Below are 13,034 nucleotides of genomic sequence, written 5' to 3' on the forward strand. Positions count from 1 at the left end.
GCACCTGGTCGTTCGGAGGAGGGGTGGACTTCTGTTACGGGTTCGAAATTGAGGGAAGATACAAAACCAGAACAGTCCAGAAGGGTTGGGTTAAAACAATGATTTTTATTGAACACACGCGCGGGGAGATAGTTACTGCACAACATCAGCAAGGATCTTCACCCAAAAATACACTTCAGATTGCTTTTATAATATCAGGGTATTGGGACGCCCCCTCATGCGTTTACAAGCACATTATTTGCATCTTAAGAACATTGTTTGCCTCCTCTACAGATAATGATCTATTCTAAGAGATAAATGCAGACACTGAAGTTCCTCTTTCTGGCATCTTCTTCCAAATAAGGCGATGATCTCAGGCCTCTGGGTCCTCATGGGCTGGTAGGTCACCTGTTGTCAAGTAGAATCTAGCACAACATGTTTGCTGAATGCCTTGAGGCCTCTGCTCAGATCCGTTTCTAGGTTATATGTGATATATATATGTTTTGTAAGCATGTGTGCGATCTTCCTCTAGCTCCCAGCCTCTTATCCAATGGATCGTCTGGACCTAACGCCAAACGAAGCTTTTGACCTTTAATTACCTGGGGGAGCTTCAACTCTTTTATGAGCACAGAACTGCAATGTGTGTATAGAGATATGACAATCTAGAAATGATTATAACTGCACCTGTAATAAAGGTTAATATGGTGTCAGTGTGTTAAATGTCTCCATGCCGTCTTAAAGCTATATGTGGTAGTATTAATGCGATGCTAATGCTAAGAAATATATTGTAGCAGTAAAACAATTTCTTTAATTCCACACTTCCTCGCCGCCACGTCGTTCTGCCTGTCGAACCGAGCGTAGAAGTTGTTCAGCGCATCTGGGAGGGAGCCGTCACCATCACAGGCAGTTGATGTCGTCCTGTAGTTAGTGATGGCTTGTAAGCCCTGCCACATGCGCCGTGTGTCGCCGCTGTCCTTGAAGTGGTTGTGGATTCTCTGGGCGTGTGCGCGCCGCCTCTCTGATGCCCGAGAAAGTTCGGCCCTAGCTCTACTAAGCGCCACCTTATCTCCTGCTTTGAAGGCAGAGTCTCGGGTCCTCAGAAGTGCACGCACTTCCGCAGTAATCCACGGTTTCTGGTTGGGTCGTGAGATGATGGTCTTGGAGACAGTGACGTCATCGGTGCACTTGTTGATGTAGCTGGACACTGATGACGTGTACTCCTCCAAGTCAGTGAAGTCGCCGTAAGTTGCAGCCTCCCTAAACATGTTCCAGTCAGTGCTCTCAAAACAGTCCTGAAGAGCAGAGGTGGCTCCTGCTGGCCAGGTTTTCACCTGCTTCAGAACCGGTTTTGATCGCCTGACAGTGGTCTGTATGCTGGAATTAGCATAACAGAGATGTGGTCTGAGTAGCCAAGGTGGGGGTGGGGCTCTGCCCGATATGCGCCGGGGATGTTTGTATAAACAAGATCCAGCGTGTTTTCCCCTCTCGTTGCAAAGTCCACATACTGATGGAATCTAGGAAGCACTGTCTTGAGATTTGCATGGTTGAAATCTCCAGCAACAATGAACAGTCCATCCGGGTGTGTGTTTTGCAGTTCACTGATGTTTGTATACAGTTCCCCTAGCGCTTCCTTAGCATTAGCGCTAGGTGGAATGTACACTCCGATAATGAAAACAGTGGTGAATTCCCGTGGTAAATAAAAAGGTCTGCATCTAACAGTCACAAACTCCACCAGCGATGAGCAATAGCTAGAAACTAGCACAGAGTTCTTGCACCATTTCGCGTTGATGTAAATACACAGGCCGCCACCGCGAGTCTTACCGCACAGAGCTGCGTTTCTGTCGGCACGAAACGAGGTCAGCCCGTTCAGCTGAATAGCGGCGTCCAGTACTCTGTCGCTGAGCCATGTCTCCGTGAAAACAAAGACACAGCAGTCTCTGACCTCACGCTGTGTAGCCTGCTGGAGTCGGATGTAGTCCAGTTTATTATCCAGGAGCAGGCGTTGGATAAGATGATGGACGGAGAGCCGGCCGGCTAGGGTTTGTTTTAGCCTAGCACAGACTCCCGCCTGCTTGCGGCGCTTCCGCTTCCTCGCGCACCGCTTCGATGTCCCTCCTCTGGCCGCCGGCATCAGGCAACGACGAGGCTTCGAGGCCTGGTTCATGGAGCAAGCCGAGTTCGGCGTAGCGTTTCCCACAGCCCTTCTTGGATGTCGTTAACCGGGTTATTTAGGTTGAAAAGTGTCTGGCTGTTGTATGTACGGACACCAGTTGCGACGATATCCATACATAGAGTAAAATAAAAACACGATACACACAAAACGTAAACAATGTAGCACCATTTTAGGCTCCGGAGTGGCCGCTGCATGCTACTGCCACGCCGCCATCATCATATCAATTTTAGACCATTTACTGCACTGGCTGCACATTCTGTCTACATTTCTCTGTATGTGCTGTGTTTGTCTTTTCATATTTCTCCATATTGACACAAACAGTGAACAGCAGTAGATCTACAGGGTGGGCCATTTATATGGATACACCGTAATAACATGGGAAGTCCTGTTTGTGGCACATTAGTACATGTGACGGGGCAAACTCCTCAAGATGGGTGGTGACCATGGTGGCCATTTAGAAGTCAGCCATCTTGGATACAAGTTTTGTTTTTTCAATAGGAAGAGGGCCATGTGACACATCAAACTTATTGGTAATGTCACAAAAAAAAAAAACAATGGTGTGCTTGGTTTCAACGTAACTTTATTCTTTCATGAGTTATTTACAAGTTTCTGACCACTTATAACGTGTTCAATGTGTTTCCTTCAAAGCATCATTTCCACTTCAAAGCTGTGAAAATGTGTCAGATGAAGTTCCCTGTTTAAAAAGTGATGATGAAACTGTGGCACTTGGACACAACAAGAATTTCTCAGACTAGTGACTGAACTGTGATCCAAACTGAGCTTTAGTTTGAGAAGCATTCAGATCCACATGTGCATCATGCGGGAGCAGCAGCAGCAGCACAGGAAGCAAAGCTGCCTTTGAATCATAGACATAAATGTGTTGTTTTCATTTAGCAGCAGGTTAAAGTGACACGTCACTAACTCTGAGGGCAAAGCTGAGAGTTTCTGCTCCCAAACATTTGGACCAAAGAGTCCCTCAAGCTGACGTGCTGCTTCTATAAAACCTTTGCAATTAAACACAGCAGCATTAATGATGATGCTGCTGATGTCTGCTGCTTTGTATTGATGAGGATTTTTCATTGATATCCAAATAAAGACGTATCTTTAAAGCCCTCCATGATCAGGCTCATGCCTTTATCAGAGACACTGACTCCATGAGCCGCTCGCTGCCTCAGACCTTCGGGCGTGGCCTCGTTAGTGCTCCCAAACACTCGTTTAGTCACTAAAGGTGATCTGGCCTTTGCGCTCAAGATATCATGACTGGAATTCCCAGCCTGAGGATCCCAGAAGATTTGAAAACCAGAAGAAATTGCTGAACATCAAGAAGAAACAAGAACAAGATGGCAGCTTTAAATTCTCTGAGGAAAAGCAGGGAAGTGAAAACAGGTGAGGGCGCTGGGAGTCAGGTGACTGAGAGCAGGAGGAGAGTCTGAGGACACCTAGTGGCTGGATGAGCAGTGACAGCAGGTTGAGTAAAACAACACAGATGGACAGACAGAGGACAGAGATCAGCACTTCCAGATGGGGAACTGACCCACCACAAACCAGAGACCAGTGAGTCTGAGAGCAGCCTAATGCTGAGAATCATGATGGAGTCTGTGCCCTGACTTCATTTACCTGCCTTGTCTCTGCTGTGCTTCCTGTTTCACAACAACATTTCCTCACACTTAATGTCAGCAGGAGACATCCCTTTGACGAGCTGCTCTCACATGACTGATTACATGCATATTCTGTTGTCTTACGATAACTCTGAAACTGAAAGATCTGCAGCATCACGTCATGGTTCCATCGTTGCGTGTTGACACTTGGAGTTATAGTTGAATCATGTTACTCTGCTGAAAGCAATGATCTTAAAATTCACTTATCAACTAAACTGAAAACACATCAGAATAATCGAGATTTTGTTCATGATGCAGTCGTGATCAGCTGATCAGGTCTGTGGTAAAAACACTGTTTCCTTTTTTTTGTTTTTTTCTTTCCCTCTTAAGAAATATCTGGGTATCAGCAAAAACTGCTGAGCAGTCAGTGTAAGTGTCACATGAACACTAGCCACAGTGAACCAGACTACTTCAAACTTCTACGTCTGTCACTGTTCTGGGTCATTTTGACCCAGCGTTTTCGGTTTCTTGTATTTTGGTGTTTTCTAGATTATTATATTTATTTTATCTGATTCTTTAGCTATCCTGTGTTGAGTATTATTATCATTCTGGTTTAGGTTTTGTTCTCTTGCCCTCATGTTTAGTAGTTCGTAGGTTTAGTTATGTGCTTAGTCTTCTCTGCCCATGTGTCCCTCTGTGTAAAGTCCATGTTTCTCAGTCCGCGTCTTTGTGAATTGTTTCTCGTTTCTTGTTTTACTTTGAAAGTTCATGTCTCATGTCAGTGTGTTCAGTTTTACTTCTCCCCTGTCTCGTTAGCCTAATTTCTCCCAGCTGTGTCTCCCTCCTGTTGCCCATTCCCTGATTACTGCCCTGTATATATAAGCCTTGTGTTTTCCTGTGCTCTCTGTCGTGTCGTACCCGCAACTTGCTGTGTGTTTCTTATGTCCAGTCCTCCAGCACCTCTGTTTAGAGTCTTGTTTTGTTTTTGTTTTTCTCAGTTTTATTTTATGAATAGTTTTGTCCAGCAATAAAGCTGCATTTTCGGTTTAAATCCCGTCTCCGAGAGTCCTGCATTTTGGGTCCACCACTTCTGCCTGCCTGCCACACAGCCAACCATGACAGAACGACACGACCAGTACATGGACCCAGCGGACTCTTCCCGGGAGCACAACCTGGCCCGCATCCAGGGCCTGATGAAGCTGATATCCCACACCTCGGACAAGAAGGCAAGGGTGGTTGGGATAAACGCCGTTGAGGCAATTCTGGAGGGAAACCCTCATTTTTGTCATCTCCCGGAGGTAACGAGCCTGCTTAAAGAGCTGCATCGAGTCTGGGACACACTACAAGCTCAGGAGCTAGCAGATTTTATCTGCTCCCGGCGATCCACATCAAAGCAGCAGCAGCCACAGCAGACTCAGCTCGCCACGATGCAGCAGCAACAGCAACATTTGGGGAAGTGTTTCTGTCACCCCCTCCACACTTCAACTGGATCACCATTCACCTGCCTCTTTGCTGGCCACGATGTGGTCGGAGGAGGAGGTATTCACCTCTACACCATCTCCCACTTCTTCCATCGCCTGCATTCCCTCTCCTGGAAGGAAACGGCGTCCACGTCACCGGCACTCCTCTCCGCAGCCAGATGCTGGTACTCCTGAACAGCCGGTTGCAGTGAGTGAAAAAGACACTTTTTCAGTTTCTTCAGACCATGGGACTAGTTAGCCATCACTGTCGCCTACAGCTCCATCATCTACTGTTTCCGCACCGCCGTCTAGTGCATCACCCTCGTCATCGTCATCATCCTCGCCTGCGGCAGCCCCGTCGTCATCATCCTCGCCTGGTCCTGTGGTTGCTACAGCACCGTCTAATCCAGCTCGGCCTGGATCACCTCACCTCTGCCAGCCACTTTCCAGGCCTCTGGCGGGACGTCATCGCCGTCGAGGGTGGCCCCCTGAACGAGGTCGCCACTGCCACTGCCTTCCATGCGGCCGGCCTCCGGACCTGCTCGGGTGCCGCCACTGCCGTCAGCACGGTCGGTCACCTGAACTGCCTCGTCGTCGTCGCCGCAGCCTTCCCCGCGGTCGGCCTCCCAACCTCCTCGGGCGCCGCCACTACCGTCAGCACGGTCGGTCACCTGAACTGCTTCGTCGCCGCCGCAGCCTTCCCCGCGGTCGGCCTCCGGACCTGTTTCCTCGCCGCCGCTGCCTCCCACGCCGTCGGCCTCCGGACCCGTTTCCTCGCCGCCGCTGCCTTCCCCGCAGTCGGCCTACAGACCCGTGTTGTCTTTGTCACTGGCTTCGGGGTCGGCCACCTGAACTGCTCGGACTCCTGTGTTGTCGGCCCCCCTGTCGGCCTCCTGAACTGTCTCAGTGGACTCTAGTCTGGTTAAGCCCTGTGTTTTCCTGTGCTCTCTGTCGTGTCATACCCTCAACTTGCTGTGTCTGTGAAGGTTCTCAGTCATCCAGGTCATCGTAGAAGAAGCTTCTTCAGTTCTAACTGAAGAAGCTTCTCGGATGAGAGGTGAAACGTCTTCAAGCAACTTAAAGAAGTCCAGACGCTTTTCTTTGCAAACTCCTTTGACCTCAACTTGCTGTGTTTGTTATGTCCAGTCCTCCAGCACCTCTGTTTAGAGTTTTGGGTCCACCACTTCTGCCTGCCTGCCACACAGCTAACCATGACAACGTCACTCAGGTTTTACTAACAGACAACTTGGTCAGCAATGCTCATACAACATGATGTACAAACACTCAAAGAGGCAAACATGCATGCTGCTGTTGTTGGTAGGTTTCCTCGGGGTAAAGTTCAACTTCTGTAGTTCACAAAACCGCTAGCTTTGAAATAATGCACAACAATAAAAATATGAAAACAGGGTAAAGTTTGTTGGACTGACAGGTTTGAAACATTTTTCCTGACGTCAGCTGGTTGTTGTTAGTACAGTGTTATTTGTTGCTCTTATGGACCTCCTAAAATATTACCATCACCTGCCACTGGCTTTTTGACAACCATTATTAGTTTATTATTATTAAAGCTTTATTAAGCCTTAATAACATCTAAATAGGTCAGTGAGCGCAAAACTTGCTTGTTTTTTGTTTTTCAACCTATGAACATCTTTTTTTCTATTTAACATTTTAACATGAGTTTAAGGAGGTCTTATTTTTTTTTTTTTTTTTATGACATACTGTTCTTAATACATCTTAATGTGATGTCTGCCCAACCTTTGCAGCTGTAACAGCTTCACCTCCTCTAGAAAGGATTTCCACAAGATTTGGAGTGTTTATGGGAATTTTTTTAACACTCTTCCAGAAGAGCAAGTGTGAGATCAAACACTGACGTTGGATGAAGAGTCCTGGCTCGAAGTCTCCACTCTAATTCATCCCAGAAGTGTTCTTCCACACCAAACTCTTTCATCCTTGTCTCTATGGACTTTCTTCACTGGTGCACAGTCATGTTGGAACAGGAAGAGGCTATTTGGCTCAGTTTGAGCTTTGCCCTCATGCTCTTTTATTATCTGTGTGGAAAAAAAAGCTAACTAATGTTCAAATCTTCGACCTTGCTGTAGCTGCGTTTTTACCCCATCTACAGGAGCAGTCAGCTGACTGTGACTCGGTGTTTAAGTGATGATGTTTGAAATTCAGGGTGATGAAAGTGTTTGAATTTAAAATGGCTGTAATGGAGCTGTGAGCTGGAATAAATCCAGTCTGCTGCGTGGAAACAATCAGCTGCAGTTTGTTCATCGGCTCTTTTTCTGCAGACAAAGCATTTATAGAATCAGTGGAAAATTGTATATTTATAGAATATTGATGCATTTCATGCAAACACATTTGAACTGATTTTATCTAAATGAAAGCATAAAATCAACTCCAAACAAATCATTAAAGAGGAGCAGTGTAGTAGCACTGTAGTGAGACAGGAAGTCAAAGTTTCCAGTTAAAACAAGTAGAAGAACAAAACATGGTGCTGATAAAGTGTAACATGAGTTTGTCATGAAGAGGCTTCCTGCTCTGCAGCAAACTGTTCACTTCAGATTGGATTAATGACACGGCTCAGCTAAAAACAACTTCCACTAACACACTGAGTGTTTCTGTGATCGGCAGTGGAACCAGGTTAAAGTGTCACTACAATAGAAACTACAATAGAAACATCATTTTAATGCTGCACTCAGTAACAGGACAGAAAGCCTCCAACAAACATTCCTACATGTTTCTAAAGTCCAGACTCCATTTCTGCTTTTGCTTCATCCCAGTTTCCCCACAAACGCCTCCTTTCCTGCTCAAAGTTTCACTTCCCTGATGTCAGTGTCAGATGATCGTCTCCACCACAAATCTGCTGCTCCATAGTTCACAGTAATGGAATAACTCTGCTGATCATCTTTGAATCCTGGATCAGGAAGTAAAGCCGGTAAATATTTGGCTTTTAAATAAGGTTTTTGTCTTTCACTCAGCCTGCTGTCACTGTGTTTTAAAGAGAAAAGGAGATTTCAGATTAAAAGGTGTTCCTGCTGCTCCAGCACTAAAGGAGGTGACCGCACTGATGCCTGTTCATAATTTCACCAAAGCTAATAAACTGTTGGCTAAATGTTCTTGTTGTCTGAGGTAAACAGAGGTGAGAGGAGCAGATGATAAGGATTAAATATAATGCTGAATAACTAAATGCTGCTAGACTGTGACGTCACTCTCAGCAGCATCAGCTTATTTCTTTAGTCTGACCTTTAACATAAGGTAGCTTAGCTAGCATAGCAGCTAGCAGTTAGAGTATGAACTCTGTAAGCAATCAGCTTGGTCTTTGTGGTTACCTGGTTTTCAGGTTCACTGGTTTAGATTTGATTGCATTTGCCTCCATGTTCCAGATGTAGCATTTTTATTAATTTCATTGTATCAAACAGAGAAACAAAGAAGAGGTTTATTTCTGAGGTAGTTGTCGTGGAGTCCCTATTTTGTCTCTGAATCACTGAAACAACTTTTTATTGTCTGGATGAAAATCTCACTAAACTCATTTCTTAAACACCCACACCCCAAAAAATAGGGGCAAAAGGGAGGTGATCTTGTTTAATCGGTTATAACATGGGGTCAAAAAAAGGGTGACCATATTTTGATTTCCAAAAAAGAGGACACTTAGCTTAGTCATGAAGAACTTATTTAACATATTTAACATATTTAAACAATGCCTTCTCTGTGCGGTTAATAATTTTTGAAATAAAATATGTCATATAGGCTTTTACAAGTCAATGGGTGCAAAAAAAATAACTTAAAAACCTCTGGAATTAAATAATGGTACAGAAATAATGCCTCATCGGCATAAGAAAAATTACCAGTACTGGGTCGTATGAGGGCTGGACTGGGACAAAAAATTGACCAGGGCATTTTGACTAGAGACCGGCCCACCAGGTATTATAGGAAAAGCCATAAAGCCATAAACACTGTCTTGTTGGTATATGCATGATTCATATAATTATTTATGAAAAGCTAGACATTTTAAATGAGAATAAGAAAGAAAAGTATTTCTTTGTGCCCCCCTCTCCCTGTTAATGCCCTATCTGCCGCCCTGGCAAAAACTTTGCTAGACCCGCCCCTGCACGGTTACCACCTGTCAGCTACATAGAAAAGGATCCTGGTGTTAATTCGTTATTTTACACATCGGCCAGCATATGGCCAATCCACCACCTTTTGCTGTTCATACTGTTACAACAACAACAACAGCAACAAAACCATCGGCCCGTAAAAACGAACAAATGCCCGGTATGCCCGATGGCCAGTCCAGTTATGGTCAGTACAAGGGAAATTTCTTTAGCAGTTCATCTGAAAAGATGCACTTGCGCTTTGGGATCTAGTTAGCCTTAGTAACTGCTGATCATCATGAGGCTATCAGCTCCCAGCAAAGATAACGGAGGAAATCGGGATGGTAAGTCAATTTCTGTTCTAGTGCATTTGCGCTGCTGTGCATTTCTGTCATGGCTTGTTTTAGCTGTGTTTTGATGTTGTAGAAATGGTTCATATCAGATTTTAGCTTAGGTTCTGAGGTTTTTCTGGATACCACACATTTCAGAGCTTATATTTTTGACTAGGGTGACCAACCGTCCTCTTTTCCCCGGACATGCCCACTTTTCACGTCCTATCCGGGGTGTGCGGGGGGATTTTCGAGATTGATACAAATGTCCGGATTTTCCTGTATTCTGACAGAGGACCCATGTGTGAGACGTCATCCCCGAACTGCTGTTTTGTGTTCTACGCTCACAGACTGGACCGACAGTGCGCAGCAACACGTCTAATGATGTTTAAAAGCCGCATCAGAGCCATTTCTGTCAAAAACCGCCATTTTAGACCCAACTACAGACATGTGACCAGACAGAAACCACATGTTATAAATTTTGGCCCACATGTGGTTTGGCTTTGCAACTTCTGATTGGTTGAAGTGACGTGAACATGATATTATTACTACGATTTTATTGGCTCAAACACATAAAAAGAGGTGTCAATCATGCAAATTGGCCAAAAGAAACCAAAGTTGCAGCCCCTCAGAGGGGTAAAGACACCATGCGCACAGGAGACAGGGCCTGTTGCCTGTGAGTGTGTGGTTAATTCTTCAAAAATATTCAAAAACCAGCATTTTAATGAGAAGCCTGTTAATGAGATTAAATAATTTCTGCTCTTTAATACCTAAAAAAAATTCAACGCACATATGGTGTCCAATGTGTGACAAAATGGGACTTTTTGTACAACACCTGGATATTTATGAATTAACAGTACTGTAATTTTTCACAGTTTCACTTTAGAAAAATAAATTTGTGCACAGATAATGTTTATATATTAGTTGCTGAATTTCTGGAATAAAATGTAAACTAGATCATATTTTTAAAAGGCATATTTGCTAAATAAATAAATTAGGTGAGGATAAAATCTACTTACTTTTTCTGTGTTCCAGTTTCAATAATTTTGACATTGTAACACCTGCAGCGATATTTACACCTCTGGTGAAATCTCACAAGTGTTAGCTTTATTTTGATACCACAATTGTATACAAAGATTTTGTAATTGCAGAGAGAAAGCTCAGAAAACTCCTGAGGGCCTAACAGGTTAGAGATAAACTCACACAACACTGACAGACTTTGTGTGTTCTCTATAAGTCAGACTCAGTTGGGATAATTTGTTTTTCAAACAAAAGCTGATATAAAGATTTATTTCTCCTCATTTTTCTGGAAGTTGTTTTTATGTTCCTGGATGATGTTCATGATTATGCTGGACTTGTACTCCAGGCTGTATCCCAGTCGTGTCCTCATCAGACAAGAATCAGCACAATGTGGGAAGATGGTGGAATTTTCCTTCTTTCACTAAAATCACAGTTTTGAAGTGTTTTCACAATGATGTGATGCCTAAAAAAAAGGGAAACAATGTTTTTCAGTTTGTGGCAGAGGTGTCAATATGGATGTTTTTTCCACTTTCGTAACAGGGTCTGTGGAGAAAAAGTGCAGTGTTTGTGTTGTGTGACAAGTTTAACCTTGTGTTTTAATCCCAGTACTGGAATCACTTTGCCAAATCATTAACAGGACTACTGGGCATTACCAGTCCAAGGAGGATCACATGGTTAACTCAATACATTGTTAAATGTTGCAAAGCCCCAATCTACTCATAAAACACTCACCATGAACTCCTGCAGCAAGACGTCAGGATTGTCATTCAGAGAGATGCAGAGGAGGGACTCTGAGCATCGATGTCACCCTACCCAATTATAACAAAGAACATAGAGATATATGAAAGTTTTCAGTAATCAAAGACAAAAAACTTTGACTTGTTGAATCAGTCAACATGCAACACCAGCATCGACAAAACAACATTAAAACTTCCTGTTTGACATGAACTTTATGGACTGGACTTTATAAAGTTCCCAGATTGTATAAAAAGATCCATTTCTCACAGCGAGACAGTAAACGTATGATGAAAACGATGAAAATGAAAACGATGAGCTCCTGTCAGTGGAATCAGTGCTCACAGGTAAAAGTTGAGCTTCGTGTTGGATGCATCATATAAATCTTTTACTGAAATAATTCACTGCATGGACACTCTGTAGTTAAACAATGTAAACGTTCTTACTGGCTTCATGGCAGCTATATTGTGGAGTTTTTGCCCTGCTCGCCTGATCACTTTGCAAACACTCTCAGCAAACTTTGATCAATGAATGACATCACTGACCGCCTGACAGAATTTATAGTTTGTGATGGCCGTAACAAAGAAATTCTCCTCGATGAAGTTTTGAATGGGTTATAACAATGGAACAGGACGGGCATCTTTAAAGAAAAAGGATGTTAATAAAGCAAATAATAAATTTGTTAAGGTGTTTGTTAATAAAAAATGTTCACACAATTTATCAGAAATAACAGAACATAAACCACAGAAACCTACAAAGCGTTGTATAAAAAAACCACTTCAGTTTGACAAATTCTTCCCAAAGAACCTGAAACCACAGTAACACTATTTCACCTGATGTGGATCATGTGACCTGGCTTTTAGGTTACACAACAGGTCAGAGGTCAGCGACTGTAACTTAGTTACTCCTGTTAATGTGAACTCACTGTGTGTTTGTGGTTTACCTCTCAGACTGACTGAAGATGATGATGGAGGAAGAGGAGGACAGAGCAGAGTCTGCAGGATCCAGCTGTCCGTCTGTGAGGAGTGACCAGTCCAAAGGTCAACCTCCAGACTTCAGTGGTGAACCTGGACCAACGAGGTCAGAGAGCTGAACTCACTGAGTAACAGAAATAATTCTGCTCTGACATTATAATGAGTGTTGATTCTGGTTGATTTTCTGACTGTGTTTGTGAGCTGAGAGGAAATGAAAATGAATTTGTAACAAAAATCAGTTTTGTCCAGTTTTCCTGTAAAAAGCTGAACTGTAATCTAAGAGGATGTTACTGACAGGAAACAGCTGCATCATCTGCAGTCTGTGTGATCACAGCTGCTTCAATCATGTTTGTGTCTGCAGAGGTCAGAGGTCACAGTCTGCAGGGTCCAGCTGTCCGTCTGTGAGGAGTGACCGGTCCAAACATCAACCTCCAGACTTCAGTGGTGAACCTGGACCAACGAGGTCAGAGAGCTGTGATGACTCCTTTACATGTTTGTGTTTCCTGGATAAATCTGACCTGAAACATCCTCAGATTGTTACAAAGATTCATTAAAAAGAAAACAATGAAAGAGAAAAGATCCAAATGTTAGACTTGGTCATTTGCTGTTTGAGGACAGTGATGCTCATATCTGTGGGGAAAGTGTGACCTGAGTGGGTTCATGTTTGTCTTTAAA

The 13,034-nt window shown here is 43.8% G+C and overlaps 1 long non-coding RNA gene across 1 annotated transcript; it reads left to right on the plus strand.

The window, feature by feature from the left end:
• Nucleotides 1-8,036: 8,036 nt before the first annotated feature.
• On the plus strand, nt 8,037-12,787 carry LOC120437917. Its single transcript, XR_005611495.1, has 3 exons — nt 8,037-8,145; nt 12,336-12,465; nt 12,721-12,787. It is a non-coding gene; the product is annotated as an uncharacterized LOC120437917 (long non-coding RNA).
• Nucleotides 12,788-13,034: the final 247 nt, after the last annotated feature.

Source organism: Oreochromis aureus, linkage group 3, assembly GCF_013358895.1.
Source record: "Oreochromis aureus strain Israel breed Guangdong linkage group 3, ZZ_aureus, whole genome shotgun sequence".
In the NCBI taxonomy this organism is placed as follows: Eukaryota; Metazoa; Chordata; class Actinopteri; order Cichliformes; family Cichlidae; genus Oreochromis; species Oreochromis aureus.